Source organism: Panthera tigris, chromosome B1 (genome assembly GCF_018350195.1).
Source record: "Panthera tigris isolate Pti1 chromosome B1, P.tigris_Pti1_mat1.1, whole genome shotgun sequence".
In the NCBI taxonomy this organism is placed as follows: domain Eukaryota; kingdom Metazoa; phylum Chordata; class Mammalia; order Carnivora; family Felidae; genus Panthera; species Panthera tigris.
Window position 1 is genome coordinate 20,331,476 of NC_056663.1, and position 25,488 is coordinate 20,356,963.

The following is a 25,488-nucleotide window of genomic DNA, read 5'->3' on the forward strand; positions in this document are numbered from 1 at the left end:
TGCACTTCTGATGTTCAGAGAGGATGTTTTCAAGGTGAAACCGAAGCCTATAAACAAACAAAAAAGCCACATCAGCTGTATTAAAAATCTTATCCATATAAATTCTCCATTGCTCAAAATGTCAGACTGCAAGCAAAGCCACATGTTCCTTTGCTTCATTGCCTATAGTGGCAGCTTTTAAATCCCTGCCTTCCTAGGAAGTGACCTCATCAGAAAATCTTATAACACTGTCATGTGGGGAAATCCTCATAACATTTGGGTTAATGCGCTTACACTCTAGGAGAGGTATCCAAGAACATTTAATAATCACAAAGTCCTAAGGGGACTTGATGTTAGCTGGGTCATGGAAGGATTTCTCTCAGTGCACATCTGGGACATTTTGTGGCATAGTCTGTAGCAGGCCACGTGACTTCATAGTTAAAATATAGTGCTGAAAGTTACGAGAGTTTGGGGATCATATAGCAACTGAGCTATTGACCGACGAGCTGACCCTAGACAAGTCATGACCTTGTGGTACATCAGTCAGCTTAGCCGTAAAATTGGGCACAAAGGCTGGACTTTACCAAAACCAGATGTTGTTCTCCAGTTCTCTCTTCAACTAATATCTTTTTCTTCTAATGCGGCTGTCAAGTCTCAATTTTTTTCATATACGGAAAGGCAATGGTATATTATAGTCTACTCTCTCGGTAAGATTTGGACCAGACAGATAACATCCAAGAATGATAGCTTGACCCAGTCCACACCCTAGTGCTCTCCTACCTGCCCAAGTTTATGTCTGTCAGAGAAGTTGCAATAGCCTGTACACACTCAGGGCCTAGAGTCCTAAGTAAGTTATCATTAGAATCATTTCTTTGTATCCCTAAGAAAGTCCCTAGAAGGGATGTAAGTCACAGAAAAGCCACAAATGACAGTGTACAGACTTGCACTCCCCCTCCTTAGCTCACCACATAGATTCCAAGTTGTGGATCCATCACCAAGACAGGTGATAGATACCAGCTTCCTCCTCTTAAACACAACAGAACCTCTTTTGACTGACTTTCCTTTAATCCAACTCCCTTGATTAACCAATGTTTGCCATTTCCTCTGCAAAACGTGCTGAGCAATGCCAGCTTCTGGTTACAGAAGTCTCTGGCATGCCTGTTCCCTTCCCCCATCCCAGATATTTTGGAGTTACCATGAGTCACTTGAGTTTGTACCCAAACACTTTGTGCTAGCTGCAGGTACCTACAGTACCTGTTGAAATAGATCAGGACAAGAAATGCAAAAAGAGAATTATTGTTTCTATTAAAAATTGAGGTGACTGTTTTGGAATGGCTAAATAGGGATGAGACCATCCTAAATGCAATAAAGACCATCAGGATTCCGACCAGCCAATCAAACATTACAGAAAGGCCTTGGACCTACATCAAAAGATTGGCAAATATATGTGTATGCCTTTTAAGTTCAAATAATATATATGGGGGCGCCTGGGTGGCTCAGTCGGTTAAGCGTCCGACTTCAGCTCAGGTCATGATCTCTTGGTCCGTGAGTTCGAGCCCCGCATCAGGCTCTGTGCTGACAGCTCAGAGCCTGGAGCCTGCTTCCGATTCTGTGTCTCCCTCTCTCTCTGACCCTCCCCCGTTCATGCTCTGTCTCTCTCTGTCTCAAAAATAAATAAAACATTTAAAAAATATGTATGTATAGCATGTATTTATATGCATAAATATGTGCATGGAGGTAGATACATTTTACGTCTCAAATAACTTTGACTATATTCATTAAGCAGTAAATGATCAATCCTAATCTTATCAGATAATTTCTGAAATGTTTTATTATTCTCCTGATTGGTATTGTCCAAACTGGTTGGAGGAGACGTCTGTTTTCTGACTTCCTTCCCATTCAAGTGTCACAAACGGCCAATGGCTCACGCAGATCTCATCTCGACGACGGAGTAAGCTTTTCAGGCATCAGAAGCACACCCCTCTTCACCAGAGCCAGATGGCAGGAAGACTTTCTGTGGGGCCCTACGCCAGGCAGAAGGCAACCCTACCATGGGGTGAAGCTTCATTTACTACAACAGCCCCCCTCTGCTCCACACTCATACTGCCCTGGCAAGTGGAAGCCAAACCCCAATCACGCCAGATTCCTGCTGCCGGGAAAGAAGTCACAGCACATTCCAACTGGACCAACCACCCATAATCTCCCCTTCATAGACTCAAAGCAATCAAGGACCAACTGTAGCATTCAAAACTAGATAGCGGCATCTCCTGTCCCTGGCAAATGGAACCATATATTTCATTAGAAAATGCACTTGATTCCAAAATCCAAGAGTTCTCCATCTGTACACTCCACCAGAAATATAAATAAACAAAAGAATCGTGCATTTTACTAATCTCTTTGAAAATTGTTGACTCTTGGCTACTGGTAGGTAAATGCTCCTTTTTTGTCAATAGTGGCAAAAAAAAAAAAAAATAGTGGCAAAAAATGATGAGCAAAATTTTTGCACTGTAAAACTCAGACTGAACCATTTTTAGGAAGAAAAAGATTGCCCGCTGATTCTGGTGATTCTTTGGGAACTTCTAAGGCAGTTAGACATGAGAAGTTAACAGTCACTCCCCCACAGATGACCCAAGACAAAGGAATATTCTGGATAGCAACAAAAAACAAGGCACTTATGGGACAAAACTACACTGTTCATGGGCTCTTGCCACTGGCCTATAAAAATATAGAATGAGTGACCGCAGTACTGCCCTGATCTGACACTGTTATACTAGTTCCCGAGTGACATTAAAATACAGCACAAAATGTGGAACTAAAGGAAAAAACACTTATTTGAAAAACATTGGCATTTACAGGTAGTAACATTTTTAGCAGCTCTTGGAGCACTTGATCGTGGGCCAGCTGCCTCAAGCAGCTTGCTGCACCATGGGAAAAACTAGACCCAGAGAGCCAAAGATACTGTAACAGAAGCCACAATGACATTACGGCTGAGATCCGCGGCAATACGGGGTGGTAGGAGTAATCCTACCTGAGAAACGACAGTCTCCTAGAAAATGCCTCATTTGTTTTTCTTTAGGCATCTTCACGGACTCTTTCTGGCTGTCTGAGGCGCAAATCTAGCCCAGGTCTTTCTTACGATGCAAGATCCTTTAACCGGAACCCACAGCAGTCACCCAGCAGACTTTTTCTCACAGTATGAAGCAATTAAAATGGACTTCAGCCAGGGCTCCTGGGTGGCTCAGTCAGTTAGCGCCCGACTTCAGCTCAGGTCATGATCTCACGGTCGGTGAGTTTGAGCCCTGCATCGGGCTCTGGGCTGATGGCTCAGAGCCTGGAGCCTGCTTCCGATTCTGTGTCTCCCTCTCTCTCTGCCCCTCCCCCATTCATGCTCTGTCTCTCTCTGTCTCAAAAATAAATAAAAACGTTAAAAAAAAAAAACGGACTTCAGCCATGTTTTTTACAGAGAAGAATTTGGTTTGATAAATTTGGCTATGTTCTGTATGAAATGAAGTACATCTTTTAAATTGTCTGGGAGTTTGATCTATTACAAATATGAGCAGGTTAAACTCTTTTGGCCTACAGTTAAAAAAGGAACAAAATAAAAAAACTCTCCAGAACTGGGATCTAGAGGTAGGGAATGTAAACTTCCTGCATAAATTGCATGGAGAGTTTGAGACCTCTGGGTCTCGAGTCTCAGCAAAAATAGTTCCACCAGGCTGAAATTCTGAATGCACCGAGGTGCCTCATTCTAACACGGGCTGCCATTACAGTAGGTTAGTCAATATGCCTTAACCAGCCACCTTATCCCAAGAACCAATTCTATGTAGATTATCATTTGTACATTTGAAACCCCCAGGGATGGCTGGATAAGAGTGCATCGTTAGGCACTGCGCATACTAGTGAATATAGTTGGGACATTTGCTAAGCTTCTCAGCCTTGGTTTTCTCTATAGAACCAAAGAGCTTCGTACTGTCAGAGAGCCTCACACTTTGCAGCGAATGAGAATCACCTGGCGAGTTTGATATGCAGGCAGATGCAGTAGGTCTAGAATGAAACCCAGATGGCCTGTGCTTAACGAATCCTCCAGGGGGTTCTGACATTGATGGGCTGTAAACCACACCTGTTGAAACAGAACTAAAGGTTCCTGGCAACACCTGGGTTCTAAATAGCCACTAGTCAGTACTAGTCAGTCTCTAGCAAATGGAACAACTAAGGAAATATCTTCTTGCACCAGAGTAAACCAAGTTAAGGTGACAAATTTCCTCAAGAGCCCTTATTATCAGTGGTATCAATGTGATTATGGCATTATTCATTAAGCAGCTTCGGCACATTTGTACATGCAGACCATGAAGGGCACCTGGAACTACCCTTTAAATCTAGGGAAATAGAAGATACTTCGAGTCAATTACTTTCCAGAGCCAAATTTTATTAAAACAATTTATGGTACACACTTCACCCTCTACGTTTTATAAAATCCTTTCCATAGAAAAGATCAGGGACCAACCTACCACAGCATTGCCTACTGCCAGGAACTGCATTCTGTGCTATATTAAGTTCTACTCTTGATTGCCTCGTGCTATATTCAGCCACAAATTATATGTATATTATAGGACATTCAGATTGATATGAGCTCAGAAGGCACCTGTATGAAGCTATTCAAAAGAAGAATAATAAGTTTTACTAGATGTGACAAACCTTATAAAAGTTAAATAATGTCACACTTTATAAGCATTTCTTTTAATACTTCTGAACACATGGAGGGCATTGAGGATGATATTTAATTTTTTCCATATGTGGATTTAATACCACACAAAAGTTTCAGTCCCAGATTGCTAATTTTCCACCATGTGGTAGCCATTTAGTTGAATTTTTTAAAACACTTACCAAATTACAGAGTAGAGTTTCAGAGGCAACAGCTATGAGTAGGTTTGGGGTATATGGTGTCCCTCTGGCTTAGTCCTGGGTCTCATGAAGAAGCAGTAAATCTTGACAGTATTTTTATGACAGCACTCACTGGTTTTTATAGGAATGAAATGTGAGTTTGCAAAACCACATGCTAATGTACTTCTAAAAATAGATTTGATTACTATGATTCCTTCCAATTCTGACCATTTTAGCCACCTACAGAAATATAGGCCAACATCTAAATTCAGCCCTTTTGGGAACATCTATGGATTACAAGGCCTTCAAAGAAATTCTTACCAGCAATTTGAAAGAGTGAGCTGAACCCACAGTTTTAATTGCTCATTCTTGAAAACTGACCTCATATATGTCATTTAACCTCTTCTGTTTTATATATAAATATATATATATATATATGAACCTCTTCTATTATATATATATATATGAAGCAATATATATATATCTGATATATATATATATATATATGAAGCTTAATCAAGATGATAATATTTTCCTTCATTTTAATGCCACAGAAAAGAGTTAGACAGTGAGGTTAAAGGAAAAACACCTCCCAATACCAGTCAAGGTTTATCTTCTATAACCAGAAACAGGGAACTTGGATCTTCTAGAGAAGGAAAGGCCAAGGGTCTATTTACTCATTTTTGTATTATTCTAAAACAGATTTGAGTAACTAAATCAACTTCATGAAGAAATTCCTAGAAAGAGACAAAACCCCAAAGCAGGGTGTGGAGGTCAGTAAGTGAAGACACAAATCATTCACTACCAGAGACACCATCTAATGTGATAAATGCACATGAAGGTACTGTGAAAACATTAAAGCTCCAGCCAAATGTTAGTGATTATGATTAACCCAGTGAGACTGACCAGAAACCTGGACCCACTAGTTAGAGCTTACATCTGGATTCTATGGTCAGAAACAAAGATACCACACTGTACTCCTATTTGATGATTCATGTCTATCTGGCCCAGAAGAAAAACTACCCTTTCAAAATCACCCACTCCTGGGAAACATATTTTATCTCCCAGAACCAATTACAGTTAATTCTCCTGAGTTCAAATGGTTTGGGACCAAATCTATTTCACACATAAGTGAATACTCTGGACAACTTACCCAGGAAAACTCAAAATATAAACTTGGGACTCTCTATGGAGCCTCATAACACAGTGTGGGCAACAGGCATAGCAATCCAATTTTCAGGCTTGCAAAATTAGTGAGAGCAGCCATAAGAGCAAGGTAAGGGGTGTGGAGGGGGTTGCCCAGTGAGAAAGCCTGCCTGCCAGGATTCTGGAATGATCTCGGCCATCCGTCCGCCACAGAGTATGTAATGGAATCAAACATCATATACTCTTCTGTTCAAAGAAAATGTAGCATCTCCATTCTCTATAACTGAGACTTTCTCTCAAACCTCCATTATACTAGGTTAGCAAACTCCTCAGTATTTCTCAAATTTCAATAAAGAATGCAGTCAAAATCTCATTAGCGCTCGGTAATATAGTTTGTGTTCTTAGAACACAGCAAATTTATTAATTATATCACATTTTTCACTGCAAGTGATAGTAATAAGAGACTGTACGGGAAAAAAAATAAAACCTCATCCTCAAGAGCAGATTTGGGGGGTTAATTATCTAGACAATGTCTTCAAATATGTACCTCATTAGGATACGGTCACCTCAATTTATGGATACTCTTGGTGTAACGCCGAAAATTAGTTATGTGTCTTTTGTAAATGTAGATAAACATCATTTTGGCCATAGCTCTTAACTAAAATTTGGAGTAAAAGGCCTTATAGTGGCGCCTGGGTGGCTCAGTCGGTTAAGCGTCCAACTCTTGATTTCAGCTCAGGTCATGATCTCATGGTTCATGAGTTCGAGCCCTGCAAGGGGCTCTGTGCTGAGTCTCTGTCTCTCTCTGTCTCTCCCTCTCTCTCTCAAAATAAATAAACTTAAAAAATAAATAATAATAAAAATAAATAAATCCAGTTTTATCCCACCAAAAATTACCCTCTTAACATACCTAGTGCTTATGTCTTTTTTATCTCTTACACCATTCCCCACTGAAAGAAACCAAGGCTCCTTAAAGAAATGGGTGATTTCAGAGCTAGAGTGGAGTGGATACAAGATGAGCCCAGAGCATCTTATTATGCAGGAAAGTAAGAAAGTGCTTTTAAAAAATGATAGGGCCATCACAAGGACACAGGAAGCAGCTCCAGCAGGCCCAATCTGGGAACATTTACACACTAAAATAATCAAGGACAGTAATGAATTATAGACCATTGAAAACACAGAGTTAATGAGTCCAAACAAATAATAAAAAAATAAGTCAGTGGGGAGGAAACAGTGCTCTTGCTTATAGTAGAACGCTGAGTGTTGATTGGTAAATGTGGAGGAAGTGGTGAACATAGAAAATCATAATTTCACAGCCATCGTATTAAGCTTTAGCTCAGGCATACATCACCGGTAGATGCTAAATCTCGGGGGAAAGTTTCATGAGCAATAGAATATTTTCTTGGTCTCCCCAGATAGCTTATTAGTTCCACATTGGGGCGGGGTGGGGGCAGTATGGGGATAAACAAAAGAATGCCTTGACCAGGTTATCAAAATTATCAATATCAAGGGTCAGATGGATATCCTGTGCCTCTGGAGAAGGGCACACATCACCTCTGGCCTGGAATTCATAACCTGAATGGAACCACGAGGAGCCATCAAACAAACCCAAAATGAGAAACATTCTCTTTTTTAAAAAAGGACTATATTCTTCAAAACGTCAATGTCATAAGAGGCAAAAACAGGCTGTGGAAATGTTCCTCCCAGCTTAAAGGAGACTAAAGAGACATGACAATCTGTTCTTTTTTTTTTTTTTTTTTTTTAATTTTTTTAACGTTTATTTTTGAGACAGAGAGAGACAGAGCATGAACAGGGGAGGGGCAGAGAGAGAGGGAGATGCAGAATCGGAAGCAGGCTCCAGGCTCTGAGCCATCAGCCCAGAGCCCGACGCGGGGCTCAAACTCACGGACTGCTAGATCGTGACCTGAGCTGAAGTCGGACGCTTAACCAACTGAGCCACCCAGGCGCCTCCGACAATCTGTTCTTAAATGGGATCCTGTACTGCAGGGGGAAGAGGGCTATGAAGGACATTACTGGGTCAACTGACAAAGTTGGAATATGAATAGCAGATTAGATAAAATTATTGTAGCACTATTAAATATAGTAAAGTTGATAACTGTACTGTATTTAAAAGAATATCCTTATTCTTTAGAAGTACACACTGAAGATTTCAGGGCCATGATGCATGCAGTTTACTCTCAAATGGTATAGCCCACACAAAAAAGAACTCTTTAAAAGGCCCACCTACACACAGAGAAGGGGGGGAAGACAGAAAGCACATGGAACAAAATTAATAAAACAGGTAAATCTGGGTAAAGGGTATACTGCTGTCCTATTGACTATTCTTATTCTCCTCACATTGCTGTAGGTTTGAAAATTTTCAAATTAAAAGTTTTTAAAACTTCTCTCCTTCCTTTACATGGATTGTATACTCTGGTGGCTTTGTCATGACCTTCATTCTCAGGGAAAAAAAAAAAATCAGACCACTTCATGGATAAAATAAACTTCATGATGTTTTTAGATAATCTTTAATAAGAAACAACAAAAACTAATAAAGTTATGGGAGGAATTAAACATTTGAAAAACCACAGATATACATCTAAACACAGGAGGCTTGATTTAATCATGGGTGGGGGGTGGGGGGTGGAAAAAAGCCAAAACATAATGGCAGAAGAGTTAAAACAACATAAACTTGGAAAACATAAAACTAATAGAACGCGTAAATGTGTAAATAGCTCTTGAACAAAGCTTGCATTTCTCTGCCATGTGGATTCGAACATAAAAGCACTGTATTCCTGCTTAATGATCAAGGTTCCTTTAGAAGTCTGTGACAAAATCCCATGAAGCTTTTTCAGATAAAAGTCAGCATTTCGCCCACTGTCACTGTCACAACCAAAATCATCTTCCAAGAACTGGGGAGGTGCCTCTTGCCAAGCAAAACTCTAACCCTATAACCTTACCCTCGAGGGCTTTCCCGGCACTGTATCTCCCATGAATTATCATCAGGCCAACTCACTCTAATCACCCATTAAAATGCAAAAATCTACTTTACTACAGTGTTAAGACTGTGGAGGCAGAAGTTCTCTGCAGGCAGGTCAACTGCAGATATACAGAATCCTTATCTGATCACATAACCTTTAATGGGATTCACTCTAACACTCAGGGCCATGCCCCACCTACAGCAGCCCTTCTGAAAATGGAAGGTGCCCTTTGGGTAGAAGCAATGCTGCAGCACCCTTCACGATTCTGTAGGTTGTTGAGTTCAGCTGAGCGGTTTTTCCATTCCATGTGATAACAGCTGGGAGCCCCCTTGATCTGGGGCTCAGGGCTGGAATATTCAAAACGGCTCATTCGTATGGGTGGCGTTGGTACGGGCTACCGACTGTCGGCTCTTCTGGGGCATCTACCCCAGAGCATTTTATTTTCTTCCAAATGGCCTCTCCATACAGCTTGGGCTTCTCACAATATGGCAAGTGGTTTCCAAGAGTGAGAATTTCAAGAGCAAGCATGCTGTGGGTCAAAGCTTTCGCAAGGCCAGCTTGGCTTGAAGTGGAGGGGGGAAATACATTCTGCCTTCTGATGTGAAGAGTAGCAAGCACATCCAAAGGAAGGAGGAATGTTGGGGACCATCTCGGGACACGGGCCATCACACCGTCCAACCGATACCTGGCAGGCTGCCGACATCCGTTTCCTGGAATGCTCTGCCCCTTCTTGCTGGATTCACAGTGGAATCAGGTTCAGTCCAAACTCCAAATCACCTGATCCTTGAATTCATTTTTCTGGCAGTCCTGGAATTCTGCACCCGTAAATCCTGGAGAGTAGTGATGGTCTACTTAATCACATTTGAATACATGTTTTAAAAATAATTCTTTCCAGGGGCGCCCTGCTGGCTCAGTCGATAGAGCAGGCGACACTTGATCTTGGGGTCGTGAGTTGAAGCCTCGCGTTGGGCATGGAGGTTACTTGATAAATAAGTAAATAATTCTTTCTGAAAAGTGCTCTTTGAATCCATCACCCTTGCACAGTTTAGTTGTCCACGTGCTAGTCTTAGCTTTCCCCTACGGTCGTCTCATCTGCCAGTCATTATAAATTAGCATGTCAAAAACTCACATTTATATGGCACAACATCACGTCCATAACATGATTTGTGCCTTCGGTGAAAGAGTTATACTTCAAAGGCAGACATCATTAGTAAATGGTGGAATTTCATTACACGGCTAAAAGTCCTTTTTGCCGGTAAAAATAAAACACTCACTAGCAATACTTCAGAGCTGGCCTTAACCTCTTATAAAATACAAACGATAAGGCAGAAAAGGAGGAAAATATGTTTCTAATCTGTGTTAAATCTATTCCCACTGTGAGTAAATCACTTTTCTTTAGATTTACAAGAGTTTCCCTATAAATGCATGACACTGCCTTTGAGTAATTGCCACCTAATAAATAGCTCTAACTTTCTCCATCCTTTATCAGTGAGGGACAAAACCCTCAGCAAAATGATTCATTTGTAGATGGTAGCCATTCTCAGCATGAATCTAGGAGGACACAGCTCGGTGCAAGGTCACAACTGAATCAGTGTGGCAGGGGCCCTACATACAATGCTGTAAGAAAAAATGAAGCCCTCTTATGAAGCAGTCTTTCCAGGAAAGGGGATTAGCTCCCACTATAGTCACGCCAGTCACTCAGAGTGCTCAGATGCTCCCAGAAAAAACTTGGTATCTAGGACTTTAAGCAACACCCGCTTGTGACCACCAGACACAACAAGCTGTAACAGATGATTTCAAAATTCTGGAGGTAAGAAGGTAATAGCAACTACAAATGGGATTTTTCTATTCAAATGACTGAATGCAAAAAGTTACAGACAGTAATATTAGGGAGAGGGAGACATTAGAATTCATAGTTGCTTGAAGTTAGAAGACACAAGTGAAAGGATTGACATCGCTTTTCAGTTTTCAACAACATAACTGGACATTGCATATGTTACCATGTACTCTGTCTTAATTCTCGTGTTCTCACAGTCTTTCAAATAATACTGATGTTGGGTACTAATTTTGTTTTTAAAGCATTTTCACATTTTCCTCAAGCAGCCCTGAGTGGATATAAGGGCAGGGGTTATTCTTGTTGGAATCAGGCCTGCAACATTCCCTGACAGAACCACATCTAAGCAATTCAACAACAAAGTGAATGATACACATACTGAGTTTGTTTTTCCACTGTTTAATTATACACAAACAATGCAAAACAAAACACAGTGCAAAAAAAAAAAAAAAAACATTTTGGAACAAATTAAAATATATTTGCTTCATGTGGACACTAAGAATCAGCCCCCCTCCCATGTTGAAAGAAAATGTTTCCATTTAAGAATAGGTTTGAGGGGCACCTGGGTGGTTCAGTTGGTTAAGCACCTGACTTCAGGTCATGATCTCGCAGTTTGTGGGTTCGAGCCCCGTGTCAGGCTCTGTGCAGACAGCTCAGAGCCTTGGGCCAGCTTCAGATTCTGTGTCTCCTTCTCTGTCTCTGCCCCTCCCCCACTCTCACTCTGTCTCTCTCTCTCTGTCTCAAAAATAAATAAACATTAAAAGAAAATTTAAGAATAGCTTTGATTTTTCTTTTTTTTTTTTAAACTCTTTTTATTTTTTTTAACATTTATTTATTTTTGAGACAGAGAGAGACAGAGCATGAACGGGGGAGGGGCAGAGAGAGAGGGAGACACAGAATCAGAAGCAGGTTCCGGGCTCTGAGCCATCAGCCCAGAGCCCGACTCAGGGCTGGAACTCACGGAACATGAGATGGTGACCTGAGCTGAAGTTGGACGCTTAACCGACTGAGCCACCCAGGCGCCCCAGCTTTGATTTTTCAACAATGCAGGCGTTAGGGGTGCTGATACCTGTGCAGTCAAAACTCTGAGTGTCACTTTTGTCTCCTCAGAACGTAACTACTAACGGCCTACTATGAGCGGAAACTTACCGATAACATAAACAGTCACTTAACACATATTGTACATATTATATGTATTATATACTGTATTCTTACAATAAAGCTGGAGAAAAGAAAATGTTATTAAGAAAATCCTAAGGAAGAGAAAATACCTTTACAGTCTTATACTATGTTTCCTGAAAAAGGAGTCTACGTAAGTGCAGTTCAAACCCATGTTGTTCAAGAATCAACTGTGGTATCTTTTAAAATGAATATAACAATAATTGAAAGGTAAAAGATGTGATCATTACCGTTACAATCCTTTTGTGAGATAAAATGTCCTAATAGACATCAAGAAATAATTCATTGCCGGGGTGTCCGCCGTGTCTCAGTCATTTTATCAGCCAACTTTGGCTCAGGTCACGATCCCATGGTTCATGGGTTTGAGCCCCGCATCAGACTCTGTGCTGACAGTTCAGAACCCGGAGCCTGCTTCTGATTCTGTGTCTCCCTCTCTCTCTCCCCTCCCCCACTCACACTCTGTCTCTCTCTTTTTCAAAAATAAATAAACTATAAAAAAAAAAAAAGGAAATAATTCATTGCCAAGAGAGAGACAAACCAAGAAACAGACTCTTAACTATAGACAACAAACGGATGGTTACCAGAGGGGAGGTAGGTGGAGGAAGGGTTAAATAGATGATGGGGATTCAGGAGTGCACTTGTGGTTGACGGGCAGCAGGTGATGTATGGAATTGTTGAATCGCTATATTGTACACCTGAAACTAATATAACACCGTTAACTATACTGGAATTAAAATTTTAAAAAAAGAAAGAATTCATTGCCCACCTCTCAGTGATAAGCAATTACATTTGGTGATAAGATTAAGTAAGGTGACTTAATCATTCATTTTATTAAAAATGCCAGCATCACAATCTGGATAATGTATTTTTAGAGGCGGATAATGCACTTTTAATTTCTTTTTTTTTTTTTTAACATTTATTTTTGAGAGAGAGACAGAGACAGAGCATGAGCAGGGGGGGTGGGGGAAGAGAAAGAGGGAGACACAGAACCCAAAGCAGGCCCCAGGCTCCGAGTTGTCAGCACCAAACCCGATGCGGGGCTCAAACCCATGAGCCTTTGAACCCCGAGATCCTGACCCGAGCCGAAGTCAGCCACTCAACTGACCGAGCCACCCCGATGCCCCTAATTTCTTTTTTTTTTTAATTTTTTTAAATGTTTTTATTTTTATTTTTGAGACAGAGAGAGACAGAGCATGAGCATGGGAGGGGCAGAGAGAGGGAGAGACACAGAATCCGAAGCAGGCTCCAGGCCCCGAGCTGTCAGCACTCAGCCCGACTTGGGGCTTGAAATCATGGACTGCGAGATGATGACCTGAGCTGAAGTCAGCCACTCAACTGACTGAGCCACCCAGATGCCCCTAATTTCTAATTTAATCTTTACAAAGAACACAGAGCCCTCTGGGGTGGGCAACTTGGATTTATACTAATGATCTGAAGAACAGCTGTCACCATCCAAATGAAGGCAAGCATAGAGAAGAAAAGGAGTCCAAGATTATCAGGAAAATGCATCTACAGGAGGCCAAAACTGATTGATTTTGCTTGAATCCAGGCAACCTAAATACACCAGCAGGATGCAAAACTGCTTTAAAATATGGTCTCGCCGAAATGATCCAGGTTTGCCAGCAAGGTAGAAATGAATTCATCAGGTTTATGTTACACAAACCCCACAGTGTGAAAACAGAGCCAACCTTTTCCCGTTAACCTCCATAATTTCATGCACTTAACTTTGGTGTTTTCAAGCTCGACTTCTATAGCCTATAGCTAGGCATTTTACATTTTACTTGTCACTCCTTGTTCTTTAAAAGCAGGGAAGCAACTTTGCGAGAAATAGTAAAATTATGAGAATAAACTGGAAGAAATGTTTGGGATAAAATGCTGGTAACATTTAAAGCAAATTGCTCTGGTAGAAATTCAGCCCTGTAGCAGTGCCATCTCATAGATCACAGAGTAGATGGTCGGTGAAGTTGATGGGATATTGATTCCAACAGGAAAATAAAAGGCTATAAAACAAAAGATGATTAACGTGAAATCGTTGAGTGAAGGAAAGTCTTAATAGACTGGGAGTTGTTAAATAAAACAGAAGAGTGGGTAAAGGAACTGAGCTCTCAGATCACTTACAATGGAATTCCTTTTCATTACATATTAAAATTCTCCTGTGTGTTTTTACTTTCCTGGATATTATCAATCCATAGTCACCCAGTGAAAAACACCTGAAATTAACATGTGGAGGAAAAGTAACCAAATCTGGGACACATCATCAATCATAGAGAAGGCAATTGAGAAAGCAAAGGCAATTAGGGCCTTAAAAACCTATAAATGCTGTCAGAAAATAAAAGTTTTACTTTATTTCTTTCATTTCACAAAGTCCCACTAATGTTTAGCTCCTATACCATGTGCAACTTTTTTATAAGCATCGTTGCAATGCAGTTTTATGTGTTGATTTGTTGCTTAAAATATGCAGTACTCAATGAACAGATATATTGCTAAAATATGCTTCAAGTATATTTCCAGAGCCAAGTAGTTTTTTCAGTCAAAGTCACACTACCAAGGAAACAAACTCCCCATTTCCTCTGCCTATCAAGATATACCACCACTGCAGTTCCTAAGATACAATTACCAAAGAAGCTTCCTTTGCTCAAAAAACTGGGCATCAGTGAAGCATTAATGCTTCCCTTCCATAAAAAAAGAGGTAGCTCTTCTGAATCAAAGTGAAAGGGATTAGGAAAGTAACTGGAGAATTTACTGTGTCCAGTCAACTACTGGGGATCAGTGGATAAAGGGGCAACTTTAGTTCTCCATGTGCCAACTTTCAAAAGCAGAAATGCTGATCTCCATTGAACAAATTCATGTTCCTGCTTATGGGAGAACGCTTTCCAGAAGATCTCAAGGGCTCTGTGGTACATTCAGATAAAAAGTGAAAACATGAAAATATTAAAACAAGGTTTGCATCGAGGATTTTGCCTTGGTAGCTTCCACTGAACAATTGATAAAGGTTAACATAACCCCTGTAAAGCTTCTAACCATTTCCATACTGCACAAAATATCAATGACTGAAAACACTGTTTGATATGAGCGAGATTTGATGAAAAGCCTAATTATACCAGGCAAGTAGATCCAAGCACTCAGTACAAGTTGCCCCAAGGTTTCTCTTTTACCCATTTCATATGAGTTTCCCCTTGGCTACTGCGGAAATGGCTTGAGACAACAAACCCAACTCTTTGTACACAAAGAATTCGTTCTTCGTACACAAGTCTCTCTGATTTAATTTACAGCTCCCAGATTTAGCAAACAAAAATACAGCATGCCTGGATATATTTGAATCTTAAAAAATAAAGAATAATATTTGAGTATGAATATATCTCATGCAGCATTTGGTACATACTTATAAGTTTAAAAGTTATTCGTTGTTTACCTGATATTCAGATTTAACTGGGTGAATATTTTATCTAGAAAACTCATTCTATACTCTTTTACAATTGTATTTTACTGTATACATTGTATTTTAGAACATACACTGTCTTGAAAGGAAATAAGACAGCTGTCAGGGGTAGAAAAGTGGAAAACATCCCAATTTGTGAATGAGAAAATGTACATGAAAACCATCTATAAATTTATAAAGTGTAACACCGGTGGTTCTGAATGGGTCTTGGCAGAGAAGAGAGAGGGAAGAATTAGAATCATTGGGTACTTCTCTCGGGTTGAAACCACAACACTGTATAATATTAGGTAGTACTTCCCCATTTTAAGTTTTAAATTAGAAGACAGTGGTTATAAGCACACGCTCTGAGGTGAAAGTGACCTAAGTTTGAACCACAACTCTGCCACTTCCTCGATGTTTGATCTTAGACCAGATACTTAACCTCCCTAAGCCTCCCCTTTTTTATATTTAAAATGAAAGTGACAATACCCTCCTCATAAGGCAAGGGTAAGTATGAAAAGCAGTATAGCCTCTTTTTAAAGCGCTTAGAACATTACCTGACAGGCAGTAAGCCCTGTTAAGCGAACATTATTATTATTCTTATCATATTGTGCAAATTGTTTTTACCATACCCATTAGCCAAACATAAAGCTTCCTGGCAATAAGAGTCACAAAAGATCGCCTATACTGGGTCATCTGTGAATAGACTTTGCTGAGTTACCAATGAGAAGAGCCAGCAGTCACTTGTAATCTGCCGAGTATCTGCCTCTGTATGAGCTTTGAGTATGAAGGAAGTCAGGAGCCCAGGGAAAGTCAAGGTCCTCTTGAAACCATTTCGCCTTCCTTGCACTGACTCTTTTGAGAAGACCCCTGGGCTGAATTCGTTTCCCACTCCAATTCCTTTCCCACTCCAATGGACAATCCACTCTATGTGGTTTATATACACAATGGAATACTACTTGGCAATGAGAAAGAATGAAATCGTGCCATTTGCAACAACATGGATGGAACTGGAGGGCATTATGCTGAGTGAAATAAGTCAGTCAGAGAAAGACAGATATCATATGTTTTCACTCATGTGGAATTTGAGAAGCTTAACAGAAGACCATAGAGGAAGGGAAGGGGAAAAAATAGTTTCAAACGGAGAGGGAAGCAAATCATAAGAGACTCTTAAAAACAGAGAACAAACTGAGGGTTGATGAGGGACCAGGGGAGAAGGTAAAACAGGTGATGGGCATTGAGGAGGGCACTCATTGGGATGAGCACTGGGTGTTGTATGTAAGCAGTGAGTCACAGGAATCTACTCCCGAAGCCAAGAGCACACTGTATACACTGTATGTTAGTTAACTTGACAATAAATGATATTTAAAAATTAATTAATGAATAAAGTAAAATAAAATTCCATTCTAGAATTTGCCCTGTGTGGTCAGAAATAAGGACTTCAGTGTGACATTCCTGCCGATTCGAAAATGGTTGCCTGCAGTCCGGTTCTGCTCTTGGAAGTCAACATTCCTCACACTTGATCTACCTGTCTCTTTTTCTCCACATAACAATAGAATTGGCCAAAGTGCCCTCCCTACCACAGCTCTGGAGCTGCATGATTGGGGAGAAGTCCCACTGCTCCCAGACATTCAGTCTGCACGGGCCAGCCTCTCTGATCATATACCCTGAAGGCTAACATTGCATTTTCAGGCTTATTGCCTTATTAGAAGAAACAGTACAGCTGCTTCCCTGAAAGAAATAATGGGAAAGCCCAATTTATAAAATGTGTTTCATTTCAAAGTCTGTGGCTTGTGGGCAACCAGGAGTTAGTAATAGCAGCTTGTAATGCAATTTCAAACTCACCCTGAATCTGGAGTCTCTCTTCAGGATTTCTACCTTTCTAGCATGCTTGAGGAAGTGAAGGACTGCCTGTAAAAGTCTTTGCTACCTACAGGGACAGCAGATGTCAGCACTGCTAGAATTGACACCTGCTGCGGGTGCTTTGCTCCCTGTTGCCCTGACACCACATGGATATTTTGCACCTGATCACTTTTAAACCTTTAATAGACACCTAGGATTACACTACTAAATAACAAGTAGATAAAGGTTCGGCCTCTTGAGTTTTCTTGCAGAAAGAGAAAATGATTTCCTAGGATTCAGGATTCTGTTTTTCAAAAGCACTCCCATCTGCCAAACTAATTAGCAGAGAACACCCCCATGTGGACCAGATGCACATCCTTTGTTTGCATAACATTCCTAAGATGTTCTTTCAGACAATGTGCTTTCCCCTGATGCTTAGGCAGAGAAGGCAGTAAATAACTAGATGGTAGACAAGTCACATGCACAGCCAAGCCCCATGAGCCCTGTCATCCTACACGTTCCTCTTGAAAACACCCCCTCCCTACACCTTCCACTGGCCCCACATTCAATAGGGAAACAATGGAGATAGTAATTCTTTTTTTAAACTTTTCTAAAAAAATTTTTTTCATGTTTATTATTTATTTTTGAGGGAGAGAGAGAGAGAGAGAGAGAGAGACAGAGCATGAGTGGGGGCGGGGCAGAGAGAGAACAGGAGACACAGAATCCGAAGCAGGCTCCAGGCTCTGAGCTGTCAGCACAGAGCCGGACATGGGGCTGGAACCCACGAACTGTGAGATCATGACCTGAGCCTAAGTCGGTCGCTTAGCTGACTGAGCCACCCAGGCACCCCTGGAGATAGTAATTGTCATCCTCTCAATGATGTATATACCCTTGCCTTTACCCAGCAGCCCTGCACATAACATCTAGGGAACCAATCCATCCCTCCTCCAAGTACACAAAGTAAAAGGGGATAATAATGAATATATCCATTTTTAATTATTACTATTTAATAAATTTTAATGATATTCAAAATCAAGATAATGGCTCTGTCACACAAAAATAATTTCAGAATGTTTGGGGCGCCTGGGTGGCTCAGTCAGTTAAGTGTCCAACTTTGGCTCAGGTCATGATCTCACAGTCTGTGAGTTCAAGCCCCGCATCAGGCTCTGTGCTGACAGCTCAGAGCCTGGAGCCTGCTTCAGATTCTGTGTCTCCTCTCCCTTTGCCCCTCCCCTGCTCATCCTCTGTCCCTCTCTGTCTCACAATAAATAAAGACATTTTAAAAAATTAAAATAAAATAAAATAAAATAATTTCAGAATGCTGAGAAGCCAGTCAACAAATGTTGAGTTCCTGATCTCTGCCAGGCACAGTGGTAGGCAGTAGGTGTGAGCTATAAACAAGATGATCAGAATCCCTGCCCACATCAAGTGGACGGTCTACTTGTTGAGTTTTCAGGTTGTTTTAAAATGTGGAAACAAATTAGACTGCACGCAGGTTCCTTTATTTTTATGTAACTGAGATTCAAAACTGCATAATATGTGAGAATATTTTGTTACTTCCTTATATTTAGGTATTGTGCCTTTTAGATCCAGAACCAGAATATAAAACCACTTTTTCACCAGAGACGAGTAGTGAGCCACCCTAAATGTGACAGAATATCCCTGAAAATAAGCAGAGGTGACAAAGCAACTGTCCTTAACCTCTCTGATCAGAAATACAGGTCTGGCAAAAAAAAAAAAAAAAAAAAGAAGAAGTGATAGATTGTAAAATCTCCAGAAACAAAGTACACATCTAGGACAGCTTGTTAAAAATATAGACTTCGGAGTACTGTGATGTACTTTATGAGGCCAGCCCCAAAATAGAAATTTTAGACATGGCACAGATAGATATCATAGCTAACTATAATCATGTAACTACCAGTTCTTGGGGCTGTACATTTGATGGTATTAAAAGAAAAAAAAAAAAATATATATATATATATATATAGTCTTCCAAAGACTATTGCAAAAAGGACGTTATCTGGAAGGTAGATACCTCAGAGCCTCCTCATAGCTGACTCATCTTCAAAGCCGATTGTCCATCCAGTTTACCAGCTTTTAGCACTGTCGCTAACTGAAAGAAAGAAAGAAGGCTTCACCTGAGTTTATCAGTAATGAGCCGGTTATATCAGGCTATCAAAATGCAGGGATCTGGGTCACCACATTTAGCCTAGAAGAGAAAAGAGGGAACATGAGACCTAAAAGATAGACTTTGATTTTTATCCCACATTAACAACAATTAATCATTTATTCAGAGAAGATTTAAGCCCTGAGGACAGAGCACGCCCTGTGCTGGGCACTGGGAGAGCAGCCCCTGGCCGACCCAAGTGCTCAAGACCCCCGCCCTGCTCTGCACACCGACAACCACAGCAAGGGTTGGGATAGACAAGTATGAAAAAATCATAACTTGGTAGATCCAGTCAGTCAGAAAAATAGCTGTTCAGTATTGAGGCTGACTTAACACGCCAGCACTGTGGGCAATTGCTAGATTCATCCCTTCGCTGCTCACATGTTAGTGAGGGCCTACGAGGTGCCAGCCACATCCTAGATGGTATGATCTGAGGGGCAGCCTGAAACCGGTTAGCTTATAAATCCCAGGCCTAACCCCGGTGCATGAAGGCATCTTGCCAAATTTCCTAACATTTGGCCTCCATTAGCCACCTCCAGCCACACACGCCAGCACTCATCCACCCAGCCACCTGCAAATCAGTAAAACGTTGTTCTCACTCAGTCCCCCTAAACCAGTTTAAAACCTTATACATTTGTCTCCAGCATCAGCCTTAATCAGATTGCCAAGTAGGCAACCTGGATTGTATTTTCCCCATATTTTCCTTTATCTGCTCACCTGCCCAGGCTCTGCCCCACCCTGCTGCTCCCATGCTGGCTGCCCAGGGCCTTGCGTGTCTATATTCCCTTTTTGGGAACCTCTTTCCCTCATTTCCCTTCCTCCTTTCATTCCGTCAGAAACCTGCCCAAGATAACACCTACTTCATGTAGATGAGATTAAAGAATTACGCTCAGCTTTTCCAGGTCCTGTATTTGCACTTGCCAGCACGTTCTCGACAAGCAAACCTTATGCAGTGTTCTGTGGGGTGCTGCCTGCTTTAACACACCACAGGCAGGAAGAGTTTCCTTTGAGGACTAGAAAAGAAAGTAAGTTGGAACAGAGGCAGCAGGGTTAGCGGGGAGGGGCAGCCATTCTGGAAGCAGGCGATTTGGGCCAGAATCTCTCCACCATTGCTTACTAATTTTGCCCGTTTAATTTTTCTTCTCTGTGAAGTGGTAACCATAACACCTAAGTCAGAAGGTTATCATAAATATTTAGCGAGCAAGTCAAAGACGAATACCTGTGATGTTACTTTTTTTTTCTAACATTTTTAAAGGTTTATTTATTTTTGAGAGAGAGAGAGCGAGAGTGGGGACAGGGAAGAGAGAGAGGGAGACCCAGAATCTGAAGCAGGGTCCAGGCTCTGAGCTGTCGGCACAGAACTCACCAACAGTGAGATCATGATGTGAGCCGAAGGTGGACGCTTAACCAACTGAGCCTCCCAGGCGCCCCATATGATTTTACTTTTATGTGAAATCTAAAAAACAAAACAAACGAATGAAAAACAAAAGGCAGAATCAGATCTACAGATACTGAGAACCAGCTGATGATTGAGGGACATGCAGTGGGAAGCTGGGCAAAACGGGTGAGAGGGGGCGTGGGGGGCAGGCTTCTGGTTGTGAAATGAGCAAGGCACCAAGATGAAAAGCAGAGCATAGGGAGTAAAGTCAGTGGTGTTGCAGTGGCACTGCATGGTGACAGATGGGAGCTATGCTTGTGGGGAGCACAGTATCACACACAGATGATCTGCAACTAGTCTAACACTGTGTCATCTATCCTCAAGTATAAGTAAATAAATATATAAATAAACGTGAGCAGATACGTATAAGATACTGAAAACAATGCCTGGTGTGCAGGAAGAATGCAAGAAATGTCAGCTCTTATGGACTATCAGCAAGATTCACTATATAATTTGTGGCACCCAGTGTAAATGAAAGTGCAGGGCCCTTGTTCAAAAATTAAATTTCCACACATCGACAGCAAAACTTTAAATCAGGTGCAGAATCCTTCCAAGCATAGAACCCTTGCAAGTGGATAGGTCACACATCCACTAAGTCACTCCTGACTCTCGGGTCTAGGGCAAAACCGCATTGCTGATCCTTAGATCTAGGAACTTCTGTGGGTGACCATTGAGAAAAAACCCTAGAAACCCAAATTTCTTTGCCTTTGGGATAGGGGTTGCTGGCAAGAAAAATAGCTAGTACTCATCAAAAACACAAATAAAAGATCCTAATGCTAAAGAAAATTCCCCAAGTAGGTTTTGCAAATGGGAATCACTTGAACAACTTTATGATGAAAGATCTGGGGCAAAAATATCTTCTGGGGGCGCCTGGGCGGCTCAGTCGGTTAAGCATCAGACTCTTGATTTAGGCTCAGGTCGTGATCTCACAGTTCGTGAACTAGAGCCCTGCATCAGGGATTCTCTCTCTTTCTCTCTCTCTTTCTCTCTCTGTCTCTCTCTCTCCCTCCCCAGATCACTCTTTGACAAAATAAATAAACTAATCATAATCATTTCTTCTGATATTTCGTGAAAGCGGTTGTTCAGTGGTAAAAATCTTATCATAAATCCAGATTGGTCATTCACTGTAAACCCCTGCAAACAAAAGTTTTGCTAAATACAAGGAACACTAGAACAACAAAGTTGGCTATAAGAAGTTTGAATTTCTTCGGAGAGTTTAAAAAACTGCAGCTCTTTAAATTCATTTATTTCTAAAGCCATATCCTTTGCTGTTTAATTTTGTGGTTTAAATTGCCTGTCAAACCATAAGAAAATAGGACCCGGATCCAGAGCTGAATAAACCAGTTTCAGTTTCACATGCAATTATAGTTTTTTAATCTTTTTCGCCAGTTCGTTTCCAACATCTTTTTACTTTATCACTTGTAATCAATTCTCCACAATTTACTACACAAATGTTATCAAACGCCTTCCATTTATTTTAAAGACCTAAATTCTAATGAAATAAGACTATACGATCCACGTAGATAGAACCCTTTACACACTCTCAGATCCGTGGCCGTAAATCACAATATGACAGTCTCTATCTGGGGGCTGACTCATTCTAACCAGTCCACTTTGTTTAGCACCAGATCGAAAAATCACCATAAATCGTATTCCTTTCTCCTTTTTTCTTCCATTTCACATCTCAGGGAAAACGTATTCATTTTCCAAACTCATCATTTCCAGCAGTGTTCATTTTCAACCTAATTTCCTGGCCAACCTATTCATTCAGATGCCTTTTCTGGAGGTGGTATTTGTCTGAATACCCTGCATTAGAGCCAGAAGTTTTTTTAGAGTTCTTCTCATCTGCTATATAACCTCTGAGAAAAGATTAATACATCCTTATATATTCCTAAATTCCAAATCTCTTTCTATTCCATAAGCTTAAAATCATATCAAAGTAATTTTAGATCACTGGAACTCTGGCCCTGTGCCATGCCCCGTAACTCTCTCCTATTTTGGTTGACAATGACATATTAATTTTCAATCCCCAGAAATAAAAGTGGCATACTTAAAAATTTTTTTAATATGCCTTTTACAATTTCCAAAACTTCACCTTGAAAAATGTATTTCTGGAAAAAAATATATAAAATTTATATTTCAAAACAAACTCTTAATACAATTAGTGCAAAACTTCAATGTCCCATGGTTTGGGAAAATCCTCTTAGCAAGCTACTTTTATCAGTAGACTATTTGAATTCATAATAGGAGGACCACACACACATTTAACTTCTTGGAAACTATTCCCTTGGATGTAGGAAAAGTAATAATTAGGAGACTGTTTTAAAATCTTCCACTGCAAAGTCCTTCTCTTTTCCACATAATTTTGAATGGTGGTGACAGAGACGGGACTCTGGAGTCCATCAGGAGAATGGAGACTAGCCCATATTCATAATAATATCCGCTGCCTTCTTTCATGCAGTGGTATCACAATGGCTATGAGTGGATTTATATCCTTGAACTCCAGGCCACAACTCATGGCTGACTGAATGGTGGCCCAGAGCCAGGCAGCCACTGAAGAATACATAGCTTGGAGGAACACTGGCCAAGCAAGTCACTGAGGAACATTGACCCACAAATCTCCTCACTTTCCCAAATATACAACAGAAGAGAAAAGACAGTTTGGGGATTAGAGCTGGTGTATGAACATCTCCCACCACACCCTGGACTTTCTGTGAAAAGGGCTATGTCTTACTCACTCTTAGCTCCTAGCAGTTCCAGGCACAGGCTTTATCCCATAATGTAAGCTCCAGTGGATCAAAGTAGTCAAATAGGAAAAAGAATTGCTTCTAAAGTGACCAGTAGCTATGAAATGGTGGAGCATTCAAAGTTCAGACAGTTGTAGCCACAGGGGTGTTTAATCATCATATATGGGAAGTGCTGGAACATTTCCTGGTGGGGAAACCTTTTTTAGTTCAGCACTGACCTTGACCTCTGAACTTCTCCCTCTTATAAATAACCCATAGAGCTGTAGCAGACTCTCTCAGACTGCTAGAGAGAACCAAGCAGACCGCCTTGGTCAAGATATTTTCAAGATAAAGTGGCGAGCTATATATTGTTTGACACATTAAGTGAAATCACCCTCCTTAGAAATATTTGATAAAATATACTGTGTTTTGTTTTTATTTTTATGCTGAGCAAAAGAAACCTGACACAAATGAGTACTTAGTGCATGATTCTGTTCATATGAAACTTGAGAACAAGTAGAGCTAATATATAGTGACAGAAGAATGACAGTGGTTGCCTGGGGCTGGGAGATGACTGGGGAGGGGACACACAGACAGGGGCTTAGAGGGAATTTTCTGGGGTAACAAAAGTCCTACATCTTGGTTATATTGCATACATTTATTGAAACACATCAAACTCTACCCCTAAAGTATATGCCTTTCATTATATATAAATTACATCTTCATTAATTGATAAAAAGAAGCCATCTTTATTTAAATATGAACTCTGAGAGCTTTGAGAAAACCATCAAATCTCTACAATTGGTATCCAATGCTGGGAGACACATAGGTGAACAATCCTACATAGCTCCACAGGGCACAAACAGAGGTCATCCTATAACACATAATGTAGACACACTCTCTTTGCCAGTTCTGGCTCTGATTTCCATGAATTCCAAAGACAGAGGAATTCAAAGTTACACCATATCTATAATGTAGAGTATATTTAGTTAGTTGATTTATTAGCTTATGTTTCCTATATATATTTTTTTAAATATATATATATATACAGTTTTCCTTATATATTTTAGGTTCATTTATTCTGGTTCAACTAATCCTTGTACTGCCTTTTAAAATATGGAGTAAGAACTTACTTTATGGATGTCAAGACTAGATGAACTCAACTGGCGATGGCAATAAGGCTCTGGCAGCCAGACTGCATAGATCTGACCATCAGGTTTCCTTAAACACTGGTGTCTCCAGAGGTCTTGCTCCTGTTGAGGGATGATGTACTTGACTTCCAGGACAAACCCAAAGTATCCTAAACCAAACTGCATGAACAGGACCCACTTGTCTGCAGGAAGAAAAAGGTTTTGTTTGTGGTTGTCTCTTTCTTTTAAATGGAACAAGTTAGTTCAAGCTACAGACCATTCTTCACTGATCATGGGGTACACGGCATCTTTCAGATGTAGCTCAGCGCAAAACCATTAAGCTGACTGATCATCCAAAGCCTTGGGTTCTAATGCTGGTGTTCCTTAACTAGAAGCATAGCTTCCAGCAAATCAAGGAACCTCTTTAGGCCTCATCTCTTAGATGAGGGGAAGGGATAAACAAAATATAAGCAAAGACCCATTCTAGCTCTAAAAGTCTGTGATTCTATATGTCAAAGCCACCAGAGCATTTCAGACATCATCTGGCCTCCTAAAGTTCTTACAGTTACAAAAAGGATCCAGTCCTGTTCAGGTCATATATGGACTCACAACAATAAAGTCCATATTCTTGAACCTCAACTGACCCCTGAATTAAGCAGGACACCTCTACAGAAAAAAACAACACACATCACACCTGCCTATATGGATAGGGATCTTCTGAATGAGTACCTTCCTCAACCATATACCACACTTATTAATAAACATTT

General features: G+C 40.7%; 1 long non-coding RNA gene across 1 annotated transcript; it reads right to left on the minus strand.

Annotated features, from left to right (window-relative positions):
* Positions 1–24,895, minus strand: LOC122237610. The gene is made up of 3 exons (XR_006216193.1): positions 24,725–24,895; positions 19,296–19,373; positions 1–47 (listed from the first exon to the last, which is right to left on the minus strand). It is a non-coding gene; the product is annotated as an uncharacterized LOC122237610 (long non-coding RNA).
* Positions 24,896–25,488: the final 593 nt, after the last annotated feature.